The sequence below is a fragment of the Anabrus simplex genome, chromosome X (assembly GCF_040414725.1).
Source record: "Anabrus simplex isolate iqAnaSimp1 chromosome X, ASM4041472v1, whole genome shotgun sequence".
Classification (NCBI taxonomy): domain Eukaryota; kingdom Metazoa; phylum Arthropoda; class Insecta; order Orthoptera; family Tettigoniidae; genus Anabrus; species Anabrus simplex.
In genome coordinates, this window is record NC_090279.1 from 144,848,762 (window position 1) to 144,863,015 (window position 14,254).

Below are 14,254 nucleotides of genomic sequence, written 5' to 3' on the forward strand. Positions count from 1 at the left end.
CTTCTACGTCATCAGCTACTTTTCTTTCGGCACTCTTCATCTTCTTCCTAGCATTTCTTTATGCACCTCGAAATCTCTCCATGTCAGTCTTCTGAAATGTTATCACCGAGTTCCTTCCAGGTTCGAGTTCTACTGATCTTCTTTTCAAGTTTGGAATTTTTAAGGAGCCCGGAAAGTAACCCTGTGCATTCTTCTTGATCCGTCTTTTCTTGACTTCCAATATTTCTTCATTCTTTTACTTTGCTATCTCCTCCTCTGTTCTGTCCAGGTATTATATGTCCTTTATTGTACAAAGCTGTAGCATCATAGACACCAAAGTGAAGAGTTTTAATGCTGACACCTGTTTTGATTTCAAATTCACCTGAGCTCTCTGCCATAAATTTCACCCTGGACTTTGTATCAGTGAGAATCTGGCCAATTATGTACTTTGTAGTCTAAGATTTTTTCTTTCCTTCCTTTTTTTCCTAAATATCTACAGTAAAAATACTTGTCCACTTCAGCATCCTTCTTCAAAACGTCGCTCGGGGCTGATGATCCGCATCCACCGCCCCCATTCCTCCCCCTCAGTTACGTCCCCGAACATCTTTTACGCGACGACATGAAGTGCGAATAGAATGTTTTCTTCACCCTTGAGATATCCAACTACTTTTGCTTGTTCAAAACTCGCTGTCTAATATCCAGGGGCCAACACATCGCCGCTGATGCACAGAGGAAACTAATTTTCGGTCATTATTATATAATCAAGTTAATGTAGCCTATTTGTAACTGCACATTCGGCTAGGCCGGCTGATTCTCCCCAAACAAAAAGGAACTTCTATATACAACAACTCTTTCATCCTGATGTAAATAAAGGTCATTATACATATCAATAGAACTTGGGACATGTATTAGTTTCTGAGCAACAATACTGTGTATGTTACATATCCCCAAACCCCACTGTCGGAGGATTGAGGAGTCAGCGCGTTGTAATTCAATAAAATGCATGAACGTGTGTATGTTTCAATACAGCTGTGGAGCACTTCGAGCTATTTAAACCAAACTTGGTACAAATATATTTTACTACCGGGAAGAAAATATTCCGGGGGATAAGAAACCCTTTAACACATAGGGAGGGGGGCAGGTAAAAAAATCGGAAACGACGGATATTAGTGTCGATTCCATAGTGTTTGAGGGTCACTAACATAAATTGTGACACTCTGAATGCCATCTAAGTCCATGTTCGCCCACCACTGGTGTACGATTTGAGAAGGGTTGTGAATTAACATGTCCAAAATGACCAGGATTGGTGTTGAATCCACAGTTTTCGGAATCGCTAGGCAGACTGGCGATAGTCCCAATGGAATCTGGAATTGTGTGCGTCATATCTAGCCTATGGCGTGACGCTTAAATACATAAAGTTATCATTTTTTTCTTGTGGACATGATAATAAGCTTTGGACCTTTGCCGTGTAAAGAAAACAAGGTGAAATTCTTTAGGTTTTGCAGAGAACTTTACTCGGCAACTTCAGAAGAAAATCTATCCTCTTCACGAGGAAGACTTCTACAATAATGAGGGTTTGAATTTAAGAATGCTTTATTGTTATTAAGTGGTAATCTCGTTTGTCACTAGATGGCTCACTGTTCGCTACCCTTCCGAGTGGGAGATGACATCATCATCTTAGCACTTATTCCATCATATGTGCGTTGTGCAGTAAACAACAATGCCATCAGACGAATCAGGGACGTATATGGTAGAAAATATACATAGAAATAAATTTCTTAAATTCAATACTTCATTATTAGAGAAGTCTTGTTCGGGAACAGTCGAGATTTTCTTCTGAAAACGTGGAACAAATTTCTCTGCGAAACGTAAAGGATTTCACCTTATTCTCTTGACACGGCAAAAGCTTATTATCATGTCTACACTTACGTGCAGTATTCGAGAGATACAGGGTTTCCAATTGTTTCCCACTTTCACACCAGCCAATTGCCGGGGCTGCGCCTTAATTAAGGCCACGGCAGCTTCCGTACCATTCCAAGCCCTTCCCTGTACCATCATCGCCATAAGACCTATCTGAGTCGGTGTCCCGTAAGGCAACATTTTTTTAAAAAGATGTAAATTTTATTATTTATTTGAAAGGCTCATCTACTTCCCAGACAATCTGGACTGCCACAAGGAAAAAGTTTAAATAAAACCAAAATAATCCAGAAATACAATTTAAAATTAAACTCATAACTAAAGCCCGGATTTTTATGCAGTAACAGGTTAGATTGCAAACTAATTTGGTTAGTAGGAAGTGTCGGCCACCCTCTCTTCAATAATGTAGCAAGAGTAACATAAATTATAGGGGTTCTGATGGGGCCGTTCCCCTCATGTTTATGCAAACCCCGTATCATAACCGTTGTGAAGGTACTCGCTTCAGTAAGTTTGCATTCTAAATCCGGGCTCTACGTCATAACTCTACAAAATACTTCGTAAAACTTCAATCAACATCACAATAACGAAATATACTACAATTCGCTTCACACATAGGCGCCATTCAAAAATTACCCGGGCTGCGCCAAGCACTGCTGCTGGCAGCTTATAAAAATGGAGAATATTCCACTTGTGACATGCAGAACGCTCAGCTCAGTCAAGGCCATCTAAATGACTGCGAAACGTGTGAGCAGCCATGGTTCCTTTGTTCGTTTTTGGAGGCGGTACATGTCATTTATATTGCGGTGGACCCTGGTCCGACAGCCGTTGACAAGATGGGAATCTCATAACGATATACGCGAAATGGTGTTTTGTGTTGCTTCTGCGCCGGCTTATCTGCGGTATTAATCCGTGTAAGTCAAAATGCCTTTGACAATAGTGGCGCTACCCGCAAGAACCAAACCTGTTTCTCGGAGTTTCTTCCTTCGGTATCGTTTTCTTCTTTCTAGCTATTAAAACAGAGCGGCTCAATTGTATTTGAATGGACACTTATTTGTTGAATTTTCCAAGGCCTTTGATGGGGGTAGATCTTCGGATACGAGTGATGAAAATGAGGGTCATTGGACTAGACAAAGGAGTGGTTGAATGGGTGGCTATATTTCTAGAAAATAGAAGTCTGAGAATTAGAGTAGGTGAAGCATTATCTGATTCTGTAATGTTTAAGCGGGGGAGGAGTTCCGCAGGGGTGTGTCATTGGACCTTTATATCTTCTGATATATATATGCCTACTGGATACGAGTAAAAAACTGGAATAGTACATAAGGATACTGTTTTAAGTGCTAATCAGAACAAACAGTAGCTCATTTAAATTTTGATTGTACACTACACACTATCAAAGTAACCAATTTTTAAGCCCGCCCCCCCCCCCCGTTACTGCAATGTAAACTTTCCCGCCAGTTTCTGAGATATAATTGAAAAAATGCTGCACTTTAGCTTTTATCCGTTTCTTAGACAATGTTTTAAACTCTCTGTAATATTCTTATGCAATATTTTGTTCAAATAATGTATCATTAACTTTTAATATTGTATTAGGGGCCGGTTTCCTCGGTGTGGGTTAAACCTTAACACAGAGTTATAGAGTTTTAACTCTGAATTTCACTATACATTCTGTTTCATGAAGGAGGGTTATTTTCAACTGTAGGTTAAGGCCAGTGTTAAGTTAACCCCTAGTTGCACGTGGGTTAAACTGTTAACTCGAGGTTAAATCAAAATGACTGGCGTAATCATGCGTTTGATGCAGAGCTGTTTTATTTAGATTTTTTAAATGGTGTTCCTGACAGAAATAGGGCAATAGTAAGAAGGAATAACTTTCAAAATCTATCTGAGGAATAGTTTCTGTCAAAAATCGTCGTCAGGAAAGTTGTCGATGAAATTCGCGAGAGGTTAGAATACACAGCCGGCACCATGGTGTAGAGGTAGCGTGCCCTGCCTCTTACCCGGAGACCCCGGGTTCGATTCCTGGACAGGCGAGGGATTTTTACCTGGACCTGAGGGCTGGTTCGAGGTCCACTCAGCCTACGTGATTAGAATTGAGGAACTATCTACGGTGAGATGGCGGCCCCGGTGTAGAAAGCCAAGAATAACGGCCGAGAGTACTCGTCCTGCTGACCACACGACACCTCGTAATTTGCAGCCCTTCGGGCTGAGCAGCGGTCGCTTGGTAGGCCAAGGTCCTTCAAGGGCTGTAGTGCCATTGGGTTTGCTTTAGTTTGGTTTGGTTTAGAATACACAACTGACTGAAACAGGACCCTCTCTCCTATACTAAAGGTATTGATTGCATGAAGGTTTCATACAATGGTCGGAGACAAGGATTATTTTTCTGTCAATTTTCATGTAATCAGTGATTCTAACCTCAAAATTCATTATATAGTTGCAATATGGCCTGTAACGTGGGCAGTGCTATTAAATTCCCCTGTTATTTTTTTCCTTTTCTTTTAATTTTACACCGTAAATCTTCTTGCATTCTATCATGCTTTGGCAATTGGTGGTAATTCAATAAGTCATGTTTTTTTTTCTAAAACAAAAAAAATAGTGCCCCTATTTCTCTTCTGAACTTCTTCCATTTTTCGGTCACTACAATTAGTCCTATCACGATCAAGAAAGAATAATATCTACCACTGAATTGAGGAAGAAATAAACAAAAGAATCACGCAAGAAGTGTGTTCGTAATCTCTGATTTTTGTCACTGTCTTTTTAATCCGTACGGCAAGCTGTTTCCGACGAGGATTAATACGGGGTTAGTTAACCATCTGCCGAAATAGCGTGGTGAAAGGGGTGACTCGTAAGAATGCGTTAAAATATTAACCCTAAGTTTACAAACCTAGGTTTAGAGTATATTTAACCCACGTTGATGAAACCGGGCCTAGGTAAAATAGGGCTACTTTCCTTGGAGAATAAATAAAAAGTACATATACTGCATAGAGTAGTAAATACAGGACTGTGAGTGACTGTAAAAAATGTCGACAGTGTTGTGAGATGGACAGCAGGCAACGGTATGATGATAAATGGGATGAAAATTCAGGTTATGGTTTTCACAAAAAGAAAAACATTATCTCAAGTTTAATTACTGCGTTGATGGGTTGATAGTTCCCCATGGCAATGACTGTAAGAACTTAGGCGTTAATATGGGGAAAGGTCATAATTGGAGTAATGATTTTAACGCTATTGCAGTCACTTCTCCTGAAGCTCTCAAAGTACAACATTGTCGAAGTAATACTGGTAACAGGGCATGCAGGTATAGAAGGAAATGAAAAGGCAATTAAACTGGCCAGGAAAGGGGTAGAAACACATTTTGTAGGCCCAGAACCTGTATGCGGGATACTACATAGGAAAATGGGTACAAAAGGAACAAATGGAAAACTGAAAAAATACTCCAGGATGCAGGCTTGAAAAGGAACTGATAAAAAGACCAAACCAGAAGCATACTAAAGAACTATTGTAACTCAGCAGAGAAAATATAATATGGGTAGTAGGACTGTTGACAGGACACTGCCATCTGAAAAGAAAACACCTACATAGAATTAGAGTAATGTAGGAAATGCAGTGAAGCAGAGGAATCAGGTGAACACATACTTTTCGAATGTGAGGCGCTGAGTAGTATCAGACTCTCCATTGTAGGACTACCAGGTGAAGAGAAAGAAAAAATCCAAGAAGGCCCAATAAGGACAACCTGCAACTTTGTGAAGGGAGCAGGTATATCTAGGTGGGAATGAAGGAAAAACATGGTAGCAAAAGATCTTAGAAGTCGACGCTAATTAGGAACTAATATTTAAAGGTCCCATGAAGAAAAGAAGAAGAAAAGGAACGGTATTGGAAATATAAGGTTTCAGACTCTTCATATGGTTATGAGGGTATTGGAGGTTATAGTAAGGATCACGAGACATGTCACAAAAATGATGACTCTTGAACTTTCCATTACACTACGAACACGACTACTCCGGTGATACTTTATCAACATCCTACTGTACGGTGTTGAAGTATGGATACTAGACAAATAAGGTTGCGTGGAGCTTTAAATATGGAACTCGAGAGGTCAAACTGGGGCAAATATAAATTTATAGGAAGAGGAATAATTTACCAAGGGATATGTTCGATACATTTTTGAGAAATAATTTCATATAAGACTAGGTAAACAATTGTTACGGAATTCGAGCGACAGCGCTAAATGCAGACCAATGACCAATGACTTGATTAACTGAGAAAGGAAATTGTGCAGCTTATTTAATTTAAAAATCGGAGGCTGTGTTTACGTGAATTAATTGTAACTGAAGAAGTAAGAAGTCAGCCAGTATGTTCACTTGTTAGTTTCTTCAATGGACGTCTTTCCCTTTATGGCCTGTTCCGTTGAGTAGCAGTTTTAGGAATTTTAATTAACCGCTCAGTAACTTCTTACGTTCATCATTATACGTCCTTATTACGTACCGCGCAGGCATTTTAAAAGTGTGCACTTCTCCACATCTGAAGCAATCAACCCAGACGTACAAATTTCGATAAAATTTTACCAACATAGGTCGTATACATATCATTACAGTGTTCGGATATTTAACGATATATAACGTTAGTATGGTGACTTCATAAGAAATGTACGGACACGTGAAGCAATCTCGACTTTACGTCTAATTTTAGAAGATCGAACTAAGAAAGGCAAGCCATATACATGCCATTGGTAGATCTAGTAAAGGCATACGGCAATTTTGATTGGACCAAGCTATTTGAGATTCTGAAGGTCATCGGGATTAGAAACCGAGAAACAAGAAATGTCTACAATCTGTACAAAAGTCAGTCTGTAATGATAAGAATGAAAGACTAAGAAAAATAGGAAGTAACACAGAAAGAGTGAGGCATTGCTGCAGTTTGTCCCCTATACTTTTCAATGTTTATGTAGAAAAGTTGATAAAGAAAATCAAAGGTGAATTTGGAAAAGGAATCACAACCCAAGGAGAGAAAATCAAAACCCTGAGATTTGCTGATGATATTGTTACTTATCTCAGTCTGCAGAAGATCTGAAGAAATTTCTAACTGGGATGGATAGAGTTTTGGATAAGAGTAGAAGATAAAAATAAATAAGTCTAAAACAAAAATAACGTAGTGCAGTCGAACAAAGACAGGTTTTGCTGAAAAATATTAGTTTAGGATATGAAGTAAATGAATATTGTTACTTGGGTAGTAGAACAAGTAAGTTAACTATGGCGGAAGTAATGAGGACGTAAAATGCAGACTAGTACAAGCAAGCAAGGTCTTTCTTAAGAAAAGAAATTTGCTCACTTAAAAATTGAGATTGCTGAATCTCTATTAATTTCACGCATTATACCACCATCCTAAGTTCTGGAAATGATTCACTTCTTCTAGTTTTGTAGTCCTTTTTCTTGCATCTAATTTTCATAGGTTTCTTCCCAACTTATATCACTTTAGTCCTGGAAGTACATAATTTCATATTATTATTATTTAACGTGAAATATGCCTTAAATTGCGCATGAAAATAATGAAGTACTCTTGGAGTTAGTTTTATCGCCAGATAATTTTCTTGTCAAGGTCTATTTAGAGTCGGTTTTTTATGGCAACCTCTGTGAAAGTATTGGTCCGTACGAGAACCGGAACTTCTAAAGTTAGCTCTGCCCGCGCATTCCACAAAGTTTGCGACCTATTTATAAGCTGGAGCAGAAATAAACATTGTTGGCAAATTGAGAACAGCGTTATCCAGGGATATCTGTAGAAATATTCTTCCTCGAACTTCTGGCATGCAGTAGGTGGAACTCATTCAGTTCTCGTAATCAGATAATTACATTTCCTGTACATGTGATGGAGCATCAGTAATGAGTGGCGTGCAAAGTATCGGCATCGCCGAGTCACCGGTGGGTTTTCAGAATTTCTCAGAATGCCAGATGTGGAGTGTGTCCATATCGCACGTTTTCTGGTTGATCTTTAGAATAACAAAAATACGATCAAACTGTGTTTTAGAAAACAATTGTCAGATTTGATTTAGTCGTGTCATTGAATTTCTAATCATTGCTCTTTTTCTCCGTATCTAATTATTGTTAATAATCGTATGGAACATGACAGATATTTACAATGCAATGAACAGATAAGTTGCACTTGTCTCGAACTTTGATGTCCAGTGACTTGATCCCCTCGCGTGGCATCCATCACTTCATTCCGGTTATTTTGAAAATGTCTCCTGGGTCAATCCTAAACATTGTGGGCACGGTTCGTTGTGAAAATCCACAGTCACATATTAGGGAACCGGTTATTCCCATTCCGCCAGAGTTTGGGCATGAGCAGTCCTCACATTGGTAAATCAACAGCGATTTTCTCTAGGAGTAACTCAAGTCCTGGTAGATATGTGGGGCCGTCAAACTGATGGTGGATGAATTTTTCAATGCTCTTCCAGCGTTGCCTTGCGTGCATCATCGACTTTAAATCTTTCGCACTGATTAATTGTCCAGAATGGCTTAGGCCTACTTGATGTAAAGGATAGGGCATATAACTCTCCTGTAAGACGGCAGTTAGGGTATGGCTCCAGTGTATGGGACCCACACCAGGACTACTTGATACGAGAACCGGCAAGCAGCACGGTTTGTCCTTGGTGATTTCCGAAAAAGGAGTAGTGTTACGAGAAGGTTGCAAACTTTGAGCTGGGATGACTTGAGAGTAAGGAGACTAGATGCTCGACTATGTGGTACGTTTCGAGTTGTCAGTAGTGAGTTGGCGTGGAATGACATAAGCAGAAGAATAAGCTTGAATTGAGATTTTAAAGTAGGAAAAAGAATATATAGAGTTTAAATTCAAGAGGACGGATTGGGGCAAATATTTAATTATAGGATAAGAATTAAAGGATTGGAATAAATTATCAAGGGAAATATTCTATATATTTCTAAGTTCTTTGAAAATACGAAGGTTGGAACTTAAATAATGACAACACGCTAGGAAACGGAATCTAATATAGTCACTGATAGCACACGTTGGTTACATACCTACCTTACCTCAGTGCAAATGGATTCACCCTTCCCACATCACCTGCATTCGCACAAGCGAGATAAACAGAGTCACTTGTGAGCTAGAGGTCTAACATAACGTTGTCACTATGTTTTCCAAACAGGAACAAAGGAGTTGGATCAAGATTGAATGTGCCAGAGGTCGTACAGGACGACAGTGTCATCAAGGTGTTCAAGAGGCTTGCGGGGAATCTGCATTGCCTTACAGAACAGTGGCATGTTGGGTAAACGCCTTCAACGATGGTCGGCAAACTGTGGCGGACATTCATCGGGCAGGTCGTCCTGCGAGTGAAGAAGAAGTGCATGCTCTTGCCGCGTTACTGGACAGTGATCGAAACCAGACGATTCATGAACATTCGCTTCAGAACTCTTGCAGAGATTCGACAGGCAGTAGACCGCTCCATTCGCACAATCACCAGCACAGGCTCTGCTAAAGGTATACTACGACTTCCACATCGCTGGCAACGGATTATACACAACGCTGGCGACTACATTGAAGGACAGTAAAGGTTGCTATCACGTAACTCTTTTGTATCTGTTGTAAATAAATAGTTGCCACTATTTAAGTTCCAACCTTCGTATCTTTTTACAAGCTAGGTAAACAACTAATAGGGAATCTGCCACCTGGGCGACAGCCCTAAACGCAGGTTAGTGATAATTGATTGATTGATTGATTGATTGATTGATTGATTGATTGATTGATTGATTGATTGATTGATTGATTGATTGATTGATTGATTGATTGATTGATTGATTGATTGATTGATTGATTGATTGATTGATTGATTGATTGATTGATTGATTGATTGATTGATTGATTGATTGATTGATTGATTGATTGATTGATTGATTGATTGATTGATTGATTGATTGATTGATTGATTGATTGATTGATTGATTGATTGATTGATTGATTGATTTGATGGAAAGTGCCTGTGCATTCAACAGAGTTTCTTGGATGGGTAACTGTTGTATGAACTTCAAGTTAGTGCTTTCTTCTCATACATGAATTGCTGTTCGATGGCGCCTCCTCTGTGGAGTTGTGATTTGAAGCCGAGGGTGTGTGGTAGATCATACGAAGCCCGAAATTGTCCTCATGATCGGAAAATGTTGAAGAAGTATGATGATCAGCTGGTACGTCTGCGTTACCATTTTTTCGACCGCATTGCTTGTTTTGAAAACCTAGGAGCGAAAAAATGAACCTCTTTGAATTCTATCGATGGCGAACGCAAATAACCAATGATGTCCACCGGAAAGCAACGTTAGGAGGAAACTCTGAGTTATTTCATGGGATTGGCGTTTCAATACCGAAAAATCATAAAACAATTGTGTTATATAATTAGGTATTTGACTCGTTGTCTTTCCAATTAAAGCTCCAAAATATTGCTCATACTCAGCAGAAATTTTGCATGGAACATTTGAATAAACTGAACTTCTTGTCCACCGAGACTCATCTCGATATCTGAGTGGTCCATTGGGAAGGATTCCTTGGGATTCTTGGTGAACTGTCTGCCAGGATGGTTGTATGCAAAACCCCTGTTTTGACAGGCTAATTGTCGACCGACCTTGCCCTGTACGTGTTCAATGTGTGACATATCTGGCCATGGAACAAGCCTTATCTGCTGCATTTCGAAGAAAGCTTGAACATTGCTGACGACATGAGCTCGGGCGTTGTCTTGCTGTAGTATAACGCCAAAAGTACCCCGAAAAGAGTGTTATTAGTGCCTCTAAAAATTCTCTAAAATGTCATTGCTGACGTGATTGCATCCGCCCAGTATGGCGCTGAACAGTGCATGGCGGATGATACCGCTCTCTACGATATCGTTTAAGGCCGCCGCTGCAATCCAAGTATAAGGAGCATTTGTTCGAAAATATGGAGTGTTGCTGATCTGCGTGGCACTGTGTGTGTTCGCGAACACATTGTACCTGAGGCACTGATGGTCCAGGAATCCGTGCATGTCATCGGACAATGCATTGTCCTAACACTTGTGATGAAGTTGTGTGGTCCTCCCCTGACAGCATCATCTTCGTCTTTGCGTTTTCCCATTTATGTGGAGTCTGCCTTCTTGCAATATTTCCTCCACTTCAATCGATCCGTAGAGTCTCGAGAGCTGAGTTTGGTGAGCCGCATGTCGTCTCTCACTCGGTGCAGCCAGCGTGTTTGAGGTCGTTCTCAAGGTTGGCGGTCCTCGACGTTCAGTTGAAGGGCAGTCTTTGCGGCTGATGTTTCACTGCTACAGAGAACATGTTCATACCATCGCAGTTTCTTAGTTTCTCTCTGATTGGGGCAACTTCGAATTTCTTATGCACATCGTCATTCCTGATATGGACTAGTCGAATCAAGCCACTGGACCATCGCAGCATCTTCATCTCCATTGCATGAATTGCCTGGCATGTTTCGATGTTGTGAACCATCATTCAGCTTCAAAATTCAGCTCAAAATTGTCCACTGGTCTGACTACTATGCAGTAAATTTTGGATTCAATGGAATTTTCTTATCGCAGAAGACTTCAGTATTCTGGCTCATCGATGCGGCATTGACTCCTGTCTAGGGGAATCGAGGTGCTCCCTGGCCCTAGGTATATGAATTGGGTCACTTTATTGAGCAGGACCCCGTGATTGTGCCATCAGTTTGGTCACCAGGTATACCGACTTCCTGAAGTTCAATTTCATCCCAAATTCTTTGAGACGCATCTTGTACTTGCTGTTAGAGGCCCTTTCGTGTATCATTAGTTAACATGAAATCATCAGCGTATGATAAAGTCCACGAATGCCTCGCTTGGATGACATTAGTGAGGGAGTCTATGCAGAGTATGAAGAGAAATGGGGACATGGCTGATCCCTGATGTACACTAACATTGATTACTGCTGCGGACTGTATTGAACTTGTAGAGTTTCGATTCAGAAGTTATAATCTGTTGACATATCTGTCATCACGCGGTGTTGTCACTGTTCTTGATGTACTGTCGGATTTTGTATGCTCCAGGTTCTCTTCGCTATAGTGCTTTCATACTCGCATTAGTGCTGTGTCTCGTACCAGCAGTTGTGTCGTCATACTAAAATACGATTCTACACAAGCTCCATCAAAACGTTGTTGTTTATGATGTGTCCTTTCAGCACGATGAAGTAAACTGGCACTTGGAGAAAGGTTTGCAGCCTGTTGACTGTCATACACTATGCTGCTTGGCTTCTCAAATAGCCCTCTATTTGGACATCTAACATGCCAGTCCAAAGGGCACTGCTGGATCCATAAATGCAGAATTACTACGCCTGCTCTGTATTTAATGTTTCATACGTATTTGAACCTTCCTTCACGGTTGCAGTTTTCATACCTACGATGAAGGTACAAAGAAGAAATAAAACAAACCGACTGATTCAGTCTGAGACGGAAAACTATTCCTGAAAACTATGAAAGAAACGAATGTACAGCGTGTAAGATTCCCTGTAATTCTATTTATATTTATCTTTTGAGCAATTAATGGATATGACCATTTGATCGGAAGTTGATAGCTGCTTTTAACGAATTAAGTGTCATTTAACAAATTAGTGGTAATTGCTCTTTTAAGGCTAAAAATTAGGGAATTCTTATTTTTGTGATACCAATAATCAAGTTCAAGTTCAACTTAGAAGCCATTACACGGTTTTCAATAAAGCTGTAGAGTATGGAGGATTGTCCTAATTACTACCCCGAAAAGGAGCCTCTCCGTGACTTGAGGACACAACACTGGGTTCACGTTAAACATTAAGGGGGATGCTATTTATAAACACATGAGCCACCCACGAATTCCCTCGATGTGACACTGGCCACTTGACGAGACTGAATAATTCCCTTTGACAGGACCTCATAGTGACCTCAATTCTTTTAACCACTGTTCTAATTATACGAGCTTTAGCTGTTCAAAGTTGCACAAAGCAGCTGCTGTCAGTCCTCTAAGACGCGTGCAGCTGGTCAAGGGGGATGGTAAGCCACCGTAATATGACAAGGATTGTTCGCAATCAATTAGAACAAGAATGGGATTTATTTTCGCAACGAACAAAGTGCTTCATTACTTTTTAATAAATCATTGGGGGAACTGTGTAACAAGTTATATTTTTCGGAGAATATGTATCTTAAATTCGAGGGTTGTAAATAAAGTAATCGTAACATAGTCCAGACACTCGCAGGAGATCGGGCATGTGCAAATAGGATATGGGAGCTGTCAGGTGGCGCTGCTGTTGATGCGTAGGGTGTATTCGATGGGCATCCAGTTGGGGGTGTTGTTGCTGTGTGGCGTTGAAGTGAAGAGTGTCGATTTCATCGCTCAGCGAGATTGCCCGTTGCAAAATTGCATCAGAATGCTATCGAGGATTACCCGAAGCCTGTGGCAAGAATGTATTACTGTATACGACGGTTGCACGATGGGTCAAGGCGTTTCGTGCGGGTCGGAATTAGGTCTTTTTTAAGTAATTATTTTATTTCTCACAAATGACAAGATACAGTATTAACATACAAAAGTAGCACAACAAGCAAATCACTCCATCTGTTATTACAGCATAACGTTCACATGTCCTTCTGTCCTTGAAAAACAAAACAAACAAAAAAATTACATTTTCTCTCGTATCCTAATGTTCTAGAATTTTACAGACAACTTTGACACTTCCACAGGTAGTAAGTTTATGCCTCAGTGTGTCCATCTCCAGACATGTTTTACAGAGTGTGGATTGAGTGATGTTGTGACGGAACATTATATCTTCTGTTGGAATAATTTCGTTGATAGCTTTATATATTGCTACTTTCCAGTCAGTTTGTGAATGAGAATCTTTGAAATTTCTCCGTGTTCTGGGGTTGTGTTTCGTTCTTTTCTAATAGATAATTATATATTACTCTTGTAGAATAATAACAGATATGGGGTAAAGTTTATAGGATACAGGAAAAATTATATCTGTAATCGAGCAGTGTTGAACACAAGGTTGATAAATTCGGGGAGTTCCAGTAACAACAAACTAAGGCCAATACCACTTGGTCAAGAGAAGGAAGGAGAAACTTCATCGAAATGAGGAAGTCTGGGAGGGAAAGAAGAGACGCTCTAGTAGGCTAAGCTATTTGATTCCCGCAGGCTGAAATAATAATAAATAACTTCCCAACATAATTCTTGTTTGTTGATACTTCGGATACGAGAAATTTCCTCTAAAATGGATTAGTGAGCAAGGTATAATAAAACATTATAATTAATATTCTACGCATGATACGTTCACAAAGAAAGTGTTATCAAATTTCTTCTTGTGAAAATAATACGATCATAAAATTGTCTTTCTGTAGCAAAAGCAAA